The 10,938-nt window shown below is 42.3% G+C and overlaps 1 non-coding gene across 1 annotated transcript; it reads right to left on the reverse strand.

The window, feature by feature from the left end:
• Positions 1-9,696: 9,696 nt before the first annotated feature.
• LOC147828969 (U1 spliceosomal RNA) lies at positions 9,697-9,860 on the reverse strand. Its single transcript, XR_015449972.1, has one exon. It is a non-coding gene; the product is annotated as a U1 spliceosomal RNA (small nuclear RNA).
• Between the last annotated feature and the right edge of the window lie 1,078 nt (positions 9,861-10,938).

Consider the following 10,938-nt stretch of genomic DNA (forward strand, 5'->3'; position numbering starts at 1 on the left):
ACTACAATGCAAATAAAGAGGAAAAGACCTGGTCCCACAATCCCTTTGGAGGGAATGCCCTGCCCCTGTGACCCATGACCTCCCACTAGGCCCTGCCTCTTAAAGGTTCCATCACCTCTCACTGAGGCCAAACTGGGGACTAAGCTTTTAAGGCCTAGATCAGGTCCATGCTATAGCATCTTCCGTTGTACAGAGGCCACCAACACTGAACAGGCCTCGGAGTCCCATGTCAGTGTCCTGCATGCCTCATGTCCCACACTGCACATGCTCTGTGCAACTGCCATCCTTAACCTGAAGGTGCTACCATGGAGTCACCTAGGGCTCGACCTCTAGCGATGTGGCCTTAGGAGGCAGTCCATAAACACCTTGCAACAAGTAACATTAAATAAATAAATGAAATGAAATAGAAACCCCTCTCACACTCAGTATAACTCAGAATTTCCCAAATTCGACCACAGAAATCTTTTCTCATCTATCCCTTCCAAGCTTGGGCTCTTTAGACTACTTGGCGGAAAAGCAGATCTGTTCCAAGTCTCACATTTTCCAGAAGACTCGAGGCCCAGAGATGGCAAACAGCTGACCAAAACTGTTAGTTGTTTTTTTTTATTTGGTTTTTTGGGTTTTTTTGAGACAGGGCCTCTATGTACTCCAGGCTGGCTTTGAACTCACTATGTAGCCCAGGCTGGTCTCAAAGTCACAGGGATCCTCCTGCTTCAGCCCCCTAAGTGCTGAGATTAGGGGAGTGTGCAACTATGTCCACTGCCTGTTAGTTCTTCAAAGACATAATTGCTCTCTGAAAATAACCCCCTATATAGTAAAACTTTATCTTTAAAACTACATGGAAACATTTTAAAGCTAAGAAATACCATAGAAATTAGAAATCCTGATTGAGAGAAGAGCAAGGGCTAGGGAAGGAAGGTGAGAAGCTGCTTTCTCCTCACTCATGCTGAAATAAAAGTAGTTCATTAAAAAGTTATGCAAACTGGCCATGGAGGCACACACCTGTAATCCCACCTCTCAGGAGGCTGAGGCAGGAGGATCAGAGTTTGAGGTCAACCTGGGCAATTTAATGAGATCTTGTCTCAAAATAAATATAAATAAAGGGCTAAGAATGTACCTCAGCACTCCTTGGGGTCAATTCCAAGTACTGGAAAAAAAAAAAGGTTAAACAAAAATAAAAGCAATATCTAGGAGAAATTATTATAGGAGTATCTGTAATTGAATTATCAATATGAAGAATGATCTTAAAAACAAAGAGAGAAACTATAGAAGTGAAGCAACTACTAAAAATGAAAATGTTTGCATATCAAAGCACCATACAATTAAAGGCAAAGTAGGGACACATTTTCAGCCTGGGCAACAGATTCAGTTAATTTTTAAACAATTTATGTAAGAATGTAAACAAATCAGTGCATAAAGACTTGAAGGAGAAATGTTAGTTAACTTGGAAAAAGCTCATGCTAACTGCAACTAAACAAACACAAATTGAAGCTCTAAGAAACCCCTGTCAGCTATCAAATGATCAAAGATTGAAGAAAGGTTGTTTCTGGAGAACAGGCAACCTTGGAAATAACTGCTTTATTTACCAGTATGGACAAGTAGGCAAAATGATAGGCTTCCACAGAGCGAAAAGTATCCAGTTTCTTTTTTGGTTGATTGTTTTGAGACAGGGTATCACTATATACTTCATTCCTGAACTCACTATGTATCCTAGGATGGCCTCCAACTCACTGTGATCCTCCTGCCTCAGCCTCCCTCGTGCTGCAATTACAGGTGTGCACCACTGCACCTGCCTCCTCCAGTTTCTAAAATAATGTTCTGAAGAGATGACAATGGCGCGGGGGAAGCGCTTTAACTTCATGTGGAAACCTGGCTCTCTTACTTGTTGGAGGACTTGCTTGTCTGATTGACATGGCAGTCATCATCTTTCACCGTGACAGATGTGACCACAGGCACAATAGCAAGACAAGGCTGAGTCAGGCTGATCTCCTCCTGCCCACAATGTCCACACCTGAGTCATCTAGCTCCTAAGGGTGACCCCTTGATGAAGCAGTCCTTCTTTTTCTGTGGCCGTGTGAACAAGCTGGTTACTCCACTATAGCTTAAAATGAAAAGAAGGTATTATTAGCAGAAGTCCAGGAACGCAGAAATACTGTGGGTAATAGGAAGGAGGAAAGGGCGTAGATGGCACATAAAGCAGATGTTAAAATTAGCTCAGTGGCGCCGCGCCTGCCTTGTAAGCGAAAGGTCCCGGTACCGAAAAAAAAAAAAAAAATCCAAAGATCACTAACTTGTCGATTTCAATGAGCCCTCATGAACTTGTTTTGAAGGCGTGAAAGACGCAAGGGTTTCAAACTCTGTTTTTTTGGCCAATGAACATCGAGCCTCCAAGCTCAAAGGAAGCTGCTCACCTCCTGCAGCTACAGCCCTGGGTCAGGTTACTGACTTTCAACTACCTGATGGACTGTTAGAGGAGGCTAATAAAATAAAACTGGACAGACAGGAGCTGGCTTCGCTGACACACGCCTGTAACCCCAGCATGAAGGAAGCTGAGGCAGAAGGATCGCTCGAGTTCAAGACCAGCCTGAACTACATAGTAACACTCTGTCTGAAAAAACAAACGAAAAAGACAGCTAGTGAACGTCATTGGGTACTGTAGATCTAGGACTAAAATCGTTTCCGTAAAGATCTAGGGGCACCTAAATGTATTCCTATGAAATGGGATTGAAAAATACAGTGAATGCTTATTTTTAAAAAATTATTACAGTGAGCTAGGCGTAGGATTACTGACAGTTTGAGGCCAGCCTGGGCTACATAGTGAGTTCAGGGCCAGCCTGAACTACAAAGAAAGACCTTGCCTCAAAAAAAAAAACCCTTTTTTTAATTTAAAATTTTTAAACTGGGGCCTGGGATTTAGCTCAGTGGTTCCGGCGCCAGCCTCGCAAGCGCAAGGTCCCGAGTTCGATCTCCGGTACCAATAAATAAATAAATAAATAAATAAATAAATAAATAAATAAATATCGTATGGGCCGTGGATTTAGCTCAGTGGTTCTGGTGCCTGCTTCACAAGAGCAGGGTCCCAAGTTCGATCCCCGGTACCAAAAAAAAATTATTATAGTAAAAGACATATTACCATTAATCTCCCTCAAAAACTCCCCATGACTTTGAACATACCTACCCATCATTCTCTCATTTTCTTTTTTTTTTTTGGTACCGGGGATCAAACTTGGAATCTTGCACTTGCAAGGCAGGGGGGCACCACTGAGCTAAATATCCAGCTCTATCCTCTCATTTTCTAAAGCACTACTGGAAGAGCTCTTTAGTTGTATTATTGTGGATGCTTCTGTGTCTTGAATCAATTCAAAATACCTACCATTCATGGTCATGTTAAACCAGAAGTCACATGATGGGAGATCCAGTAAATAAGGTGGATGAGGACACACCCTGATGTTTTCCCAGCCTGCCTGCACTGGGCCGCAGCATTCACCACATTTCTGATCACATGACCCAAAGACATTCATGAAAGAGCACTTTCGGAGCTGCTCCAGAAATTAGCAAGAACGATGGGACCAGTGTGTTTGAGTGAGGGGGAGGATTTTAAGGCGGATTAATGGCAATGTCCCTTTTTTTTTTTTAATTTATTATTAGAAATTAGAGAATCCCTTTCACAATAGCATCCAAAAAAAAGAAAAGAAATACCTAGGAATCAATATAAAGAAGTAAGTAAAGGACCTCCACATTGAAAACTATAGCACTCTGAAAAAGGAGATTGAAGAGGTTATCAGAAAGTGGAAAGACATCCCTTGTTCTTAGATAGGAAGAACCAATGTAGTGAAAACGGCCATACTTCCAAATTTGTTATACAGATTCAATGCAATCCCAATTAAAATCCCAACAGCATATCTCACAGAATTAGAAAAAACAATCCTAAAATTCATTTGGAACCAGAAGAGACCTAGAATAGCAAAGGCAATTCTGGGCAAGAAAGGCAAAGCTGGGGATATCACAATCCCTAACTCTAAATTATACTACAAAGTTATGGTGAAAAAAACAGCATGGTACTGGCAAAAGAACAGACCTGAAGATCAATGGAACAGATTAGAGGATGTAGAAACAACTCCAGACATACTCAATCATCTTATCTTTGACAAAGGAGCCAAACACCCTCACTGGAAGAAAGATAGCCTCTTTAATAAATGGTGCTAGAAAAACTGGCTTTCCACATCCTGAAGACTGAAACTAGACCCACATCTTTCACCACACACTACCCTAAAATTGAAATGGATCAAAGATCTAAATATTAAAACAGAAACACTAAATCTGCTGGAAGAGAGAATAGGTAGAACGCTTGAGGATATAGGAGCAGGCAAAGACTTCATGAACAAAACCCAGACCGTGTGAGAAATACTATAAAGAATCAGCAAATGGGACCTCATCTTATTAAAAAGCTTTTGCACAGCAAGAGAAACCACCAACAGAGTGAAAAGACAACAACCCATAGAGTGGGAAAAAAATTTTACCAGCTATTCCAATAAAGGACTATTACCTAGAATATATAAAGAACTCAGAAAAATCAGACCCCCTCAAATTTAAAGACCCCAATGCAAAAATGGGTATCTGAAATAAGACACTTCTCAGATGAAGAATTAGAAATGACAAGTGAACATATAAAAAATGTTCCACATCACTGGTCATTCAAGAGTTGCAAATTAAAACAATGCTGAGATTCCATCTCACTCCAGAAAGAATGGCTGCTATCAAGAAATCAAGAGGATTTAGCTCAGTGGTGCTCCTGTCTCCCTCAAAAGCGCAAGGTCCTGAGTTCGATCCCCAGTACCAAAGAAATCAATCAGTAACAAATGCTGGAAAAAAAATACTTGAGGGGCTTTGGAGAAAAGGGAATCCTTCTCCACTGCTGGTGGGAGTCTAGACTGGTGCAACCACTGTGGAAATCAGTGTGGAGATTTCTCAACAAACTAAAATAAGAGGTTACATTTGATCCAGCTATACTTCTTGGTATCCTCCCCAAAGAATTAAAAGCATCATATCACAGTGATATATGCACACCCATGTTTATAGCAGCACAGTTTGTAAACCTTAGAAACAGCCCAGGTGCCCATCAACAGATGAGTGGATAAAGAAGATGTGGGTTTTTTATACATGGAGTACTACTCTGCCATAAAGAAGGATGAGCTTCAGACCTTTCTAGCTAAATGGATGGACCTTGAAACCACACTCTTAAGTGAAATAAATTGGACTCATATTTAAATACCACATTATTTCTTTGGTGTGAGAAACTGAAAGTGGAAGTAAGGACTGAAATGTATAATGGATATTGGGAAATGGGAAGAAAATGTTCAAATGGGAAGGGGAACAAGGGAAGAGGGAGGGAGAAAGGAAGGGACAAGGAAAAATAGAAAATAGAAAAAATCCAAACAAAGCTTTTGTACATAGGGAGGGGAGTGGGCTTGAGGGGAGAGATAAAATAAAATAAAATTTATTTAAAAAAAGAATCAGAGCTCTGTACCTAATTTAGTAGAGGAAAGGCAAGGAGGAAAAGTTTGCTATGGAAAAAATACATGGGTTTCTTCAGCAAAAGAAATGGGCTGGGCATGGTGGTGCATGCCTGTGATCCCAACACTCAGGAGGCTGGGGCAGGAGGATCTCTAGGAGTTCCTAGGCCAGCCTGGGCTACATAGTGAGTTTAGGGCCAGCCTGAACTACAATGTGAGACCCTGCCTCAAAAAAAAAAAAAAAGACCTTGGGGCCAGTAATTTAGATCAGTGGCTTGATGCCTGCCTCTCAAACACAAGGTCCTAAATTTGATCACCAGTAGGTGCGGGTGGGGTAGGGTAGGGTGGGGTTGGGGGGTGAGATAGATAAGTAGCTTTTCAAGAGAACAAACAGGAGATAAGAAGGCTTGTGATAACATTTATCTGTATGGGTATGAGAGGTATTTCTTCTTTTTGTTTTTTGAGACAGCCTCACTGTGTACTTCAGGCTGATCACCCAGGCTGGCCTCAAGCTTGCAGCAACCCTCCTGCCTCAGCCTCCCAAGTGCTAGGATTACAGGTGTGTGCCACCACGCCTAGCTGAAGTCTTTCTTAAGGGCATTAAAACTCCCCCAGGGAAGGCATTCATGAGTAGACCTGACCTAAAGATAGAATTTAGTGTAGACCCATTTCATAGAAGATTCTGCTTTTAGTCAAATAAGGGAAGCCAGGAGAAAGGTTCTTCCTGCCTGTATTGATTCACAGTTTCATTCAGCTGACAGGAATCCTGAGGTTAAAGTGGCATATTTCGGGGTAATATATCCCAATACTATAAAGGAGGTGAAAAGCAGACGTGTTCCACCAATTCCTAAAGATAAAGATACAAGGAATATAATATAAATGAGGTAATGTTTTTAAAGTATAAGTCTTTATACAAACTACAATGATCACTATTAAATTTCCACCTTACTCAAATGATGAAATCTCTAAATTTATAATTGTCATTAGATCAATTCTCTACCTTCATAATATAGCATTTGATATCATTTCTAGAAATCTTATAATGTTTTTCCTAGGTTACATGTTTGTTTGCTTGTTTTTATTCAGTCATTTATTTATTGTTTTTTGTTTGTTTGTTTTGGTACCAGGGATCGAACTTGGGTCCTTGCACTTGTGCAGCAGGCAGCGAAACCACTGAGCTAAATTCCTGGCCCTCTTCATTTACTTTTGATATTTTTGAGACAGAGTCTTGCTGTGTAGTTCAGACTGAGCTTGAACTCACTATGTAGCCCAGGATGGCCTCGAACTTTCGGGGATCCTCCTGCCTCAGCCTCTTGAGGGCTGGGGTTACAGGTGTGCACTTCCACTTCCTGCTGTTTGCTTGTTTTTAAAGTCAGTAAACTAGCTGGTTTAGTCTTTAGAGGTCCCTAAACTTTTTGTACCTCCATTTTCTCAAGGACAGTTTTTAAATACAGGTGTATTTAAGGGTTTCTTCATTTTTTCTGAAATTCTCAACCCAACCCCAATACAGTTTCCAAAGTTTTTCTCATTAATCACAGTAGGTAATTTTATGAAGTCACCTGGGGCTTTTTTCTGAAAATTTTCCTGGTTTTGTCTTTACAGGAAGAACAGCAAGTTACTAGGAAAATCCTAAGAAATATTTTGAATAAAGTGCTTTATGTTGAATAAGTTCAGGAAATTTATCGAAATTTCCCCAAAGGGAATTTTTTTTAACCAACAAAAAAGGGGGGAAAATATCCTTAGAGAGAATTCAGATGGTGCTAATATCCAAATGGGCTGAATTGAATCTTTCTTTTTCAGTTTTTTAAATAAAAATGTATTTCATGTTTTAGTTTCGGGGCTTAATTCACACCTGACAAACACCGGGGTTCCGCCCACATCCTCACCGAAATCCTCTGCCCTAAGGACTCTATCTTCATATTTTCGTTGACGATTTTTTATAATGAGCAAAATACGTGAGTATAGGTAATCTCCTCCCAGTTCCTCCTTAGGCTCTCATTATCAATATTGAAAGCTTCCAAAGGTCACCCGGGGTTTGCACCTTCTCCAACACTGCTTGTCAGGAAATACCCCTGGCCCTCGGTGGGTAGAGAAAGTGAGTAATTTATAGGTGATTCATCCAGGACAGCTGGGGGTGGGCGGATTCTCACTCCCGGGTCCTTGGCTTGACTCTTCGACTCTAACCAATTAGTGTGTGTGTGGACGATCCAGATTTCTGGGTCAGGGGCTGCTAATAATGAACGCGGGCACAGGCGGGACCTGGGTCCTAGAACCCGGGTGCTCGATCCTGCATGAAACTGACTTGAAATTGACAGTGGAGGCCCCGCCCCCACTTCCGCCCCGCCTCCCCCGGAGCCGGGCCCCCGCACATCCGCCTCGTTTACTTTCATATATAACTGGGAGCTACCCATAATGCCTTTGTCAAAAAATGACATGCAAAACAGCTTGGTGATTAACATACTCCTCACCATTAGTACTTAAGAGAGAAATTTTGTTTCATCTTCATTGTGTTGAATCTGGAAAATTTGTCCGTCTTATTTTCCACAGTGGCGGCATGCGCCATAAAAAGTCTCCTTACTTAAAAAAGATTCTGAATACGAACTATAAATAAGCAGAGACTCCCTCATAGTTTCAGTTGGTCCGAAGGTTGTGGGTTATTGTTAAACTGATTAACATTGTCTCCCCCCACACCCATACTTGACTAACTGTGTGTTTTGTCCTCTGGCAGAATTCACATAAGTTAGCTGCAACCCTTGGCCGCAGGCATTTTTCTTAGTCAAATTAACTTTCCAGCAATGTTTATGTATTATCCTTCAAAGTGCTTGGGGAAAAAAACATGCAAAAGGAACAATTGTGTTATAATTAGTTCTGAGCTGATTAAAGTGTATTCAGTTTTTACAAAAATTTATCAAGATAATTTGCCGTTAAATAGCAATGCATTTCTCAAAAATCCGGAGGAAGAGAAATGAATTGAAAAAGCTTCCTTTCAAGTATACATAGCATGATTTCATGTAGTTGTGTGGGCTTGTTTATTTGTACATGGATAGAAAAATCTGAAGGAAGCCTGGTGTGCTGGTGCATGCCTCTAATCCCAGCACTTAGGACAGTGAGGCAGAAGGATCTGCCAGTTCAAGGCCACCTTAGGCTACACAATGAGTCCAAGACCAGCATAAACTACATAGCCAGACCTTGTCTAAAACAAACAAACAACAACAAAAAAACTTTGAAGAATGATCCACCAAATTATAAACACTGTTTGCATAACTTTGGGGAGTGGCATTTCAGGGGTGAAGGAATCATTCGGTATAAAAGAAAAAATATAAAAAATGTGTTAAGATGAACTTCATAATTGTGTAGATATCTTCAGATAATTACATTTTTTGTATAAGCTTTTTTTGGTTTGGTTTGGGTTTTTTTGAGACAGGGTCTTCCTGTGTAGTTCAGGCTGGCCTTGAACTCACTGTGTAGCCCAGGGTGGCCTCTAACTCACAGTGATCCATCCTCCTGCCTCAGCCTCTCAACTGCTCAAAGGGTTGCATCACCACACCAGGCTGCATAAGTTTATTTGTCTCACATCTAAAATATACAGGTTCCAAAAAAAATTATATATATATATAGATATATATTCCCAGACCAGGCTCAACCTCCAGCTCACAAGCAGGTCGGGAAGGAGGCGACTGTTAGTGGCTGCCTTGTGACAGGGCTCCCTGGCTCCTTGTCGTCCTGGCTTTCAGTCTGCAGCTGTCAGGCAGGAGCTGTGTCTGTGGTTCAGTTCCTGCAGAGTTTATACTCAGTTTTAATCAACAGAGCAAATCTCATTAGAAAATAAATGTGGCTTCATTGTGTAGAAATATGCACCCTCTATGGTAGATTTACTCAAAAAGAAAAATTTTAAACCTAGAAAAACTTCAAAGGAGAGCCTTCCAGCCTTTTATTTTTCTTCAATAGTTCAATAGCAGGAATTGAACCCAGGGCCTTCATTCGCACTAAGCCACAATCCCAGGTCTTTTTTTTAAATTTTGAGACAGGGTCTCACGTAGTTGCTAGTAACCCATGCAGGGGTCAAACTTGCAGTCTTCCTGCCTTAGCTTCCCAGAGTACTTGGATTACAACCTTGCTCCACCATGCCCAGCTTGAACTCTTAACAGCTATACTCTGAATCTAAAAAAAAAATTTTTTTAATCAGGGGTGAACGCGAACGCAGTCCCCTACTACAACAGATTACGCAGTCAAGTTTCCTGTATTTGGGGAAATCCCAGAGGTCAGCACATCAGAAGTGTGATGGATAAGCCTGGTCCTGGGAAAACCACCTTTGTGATCATGGTATCTCCCCTGCCAGGTAAGCATTGAATTTAAAAATATTGAGATACAGGGCCGGGGATTTAGCTCAGTGGTGCTGTGGCTGCATGGCAAATGCAAGGTCCTGAGTTAGATTCCTGGTACCAGGAGAAAAAAAAATTGAGATACAAAATCTCCAAATTCTACAATGGCTGGTTTTCTAGAAACATTCCAATACTACAGTGTTGTTCCATGTTATGAAATGACAGACCCCTCAGGTTCTGTTTCTGATAGGTCTCCCACCACCTCAGCAGCTATTAAGTACAGTAGCTGCCCTCTTCCTATGGTGCCTTGCCCCCTCCCCTGTGTGACATCATGCCAAGATGGTTGCTCCCACCAAAGAACAAACCCTTCTTCCCAGCATGCCCCTGTTCCAACCTAGACAGTAACCTAATACTTGCTCACCTCCTACCACCTAGTGACATCACCGGCTCCTCCATTCCTTAGTCACTACCTCACTCAACCCCGCCTCAGCCCCTACAAGCCCCACCCCAGTCTCTATAAAAGACTCTCCCTGCCCCAGCCATATTGCTTTTGTCTCTCCTTTGTTCAGAGACAGCCCGGCAGATCTATTCCCCTAATAAAGGCTTGTTGTGGCCTGGTCTGGTCTTGGTCTTCGGCCCTTTTACCTGACATTTCTGGTGCCGTGACTCGGATGGTAGATGGTCCATTAAGGGACGATCCCCCGCAGGACGGGGTTGATTGACCTTTTGGCCATCTCCAACGGACCTATCTGCCGTTGCCAGGACCCTCCGGGGCTTTCTACCTTTGCCATTGCTGACGCTACACATCCACACCGGTCACCAATGTCTGGGTGAGTAGGGAGTTCAGCCTCCCTCTCGTCGGATTCTCTGTCTCGTTCTCTCTCCCTCCGGGGACTTCTCAGAAATCCAAGCGCTTGGTCAGAGAAACCCCCACGGCCTCTGGGCCCAGGACCGTGCCCCTGGGAGACGTCCCATCGGCCCGCCTCCTCTCGTTCTCTCCCTCTGGGAGACTCACTCGGAGATTGTCAAAGGAGACAAGGACGCTTCTCCCCTTTGTCTTTCTCCCCAGGGCCTGCCTCCTCCTCACCCGCTCTAATCAGGGG

The sequence above is a fragment of the Heterocephalus glaber genome, unplaced genomic scaffold, assembly GCF_053883595.1.
Source record: "Heterocephalus glaber isolate CG9 unplaced genomic scaffold, H.glaber_assembly_v1.0 deba00000818, whole genome shotgun sequence".
NCBI classification, from domain to species: Eukaryota; Metazoa; Chordata; class Mammalia; order Rodentia; family Bathyergidae; genus Heterocephalus; species Heterocephalus glaber.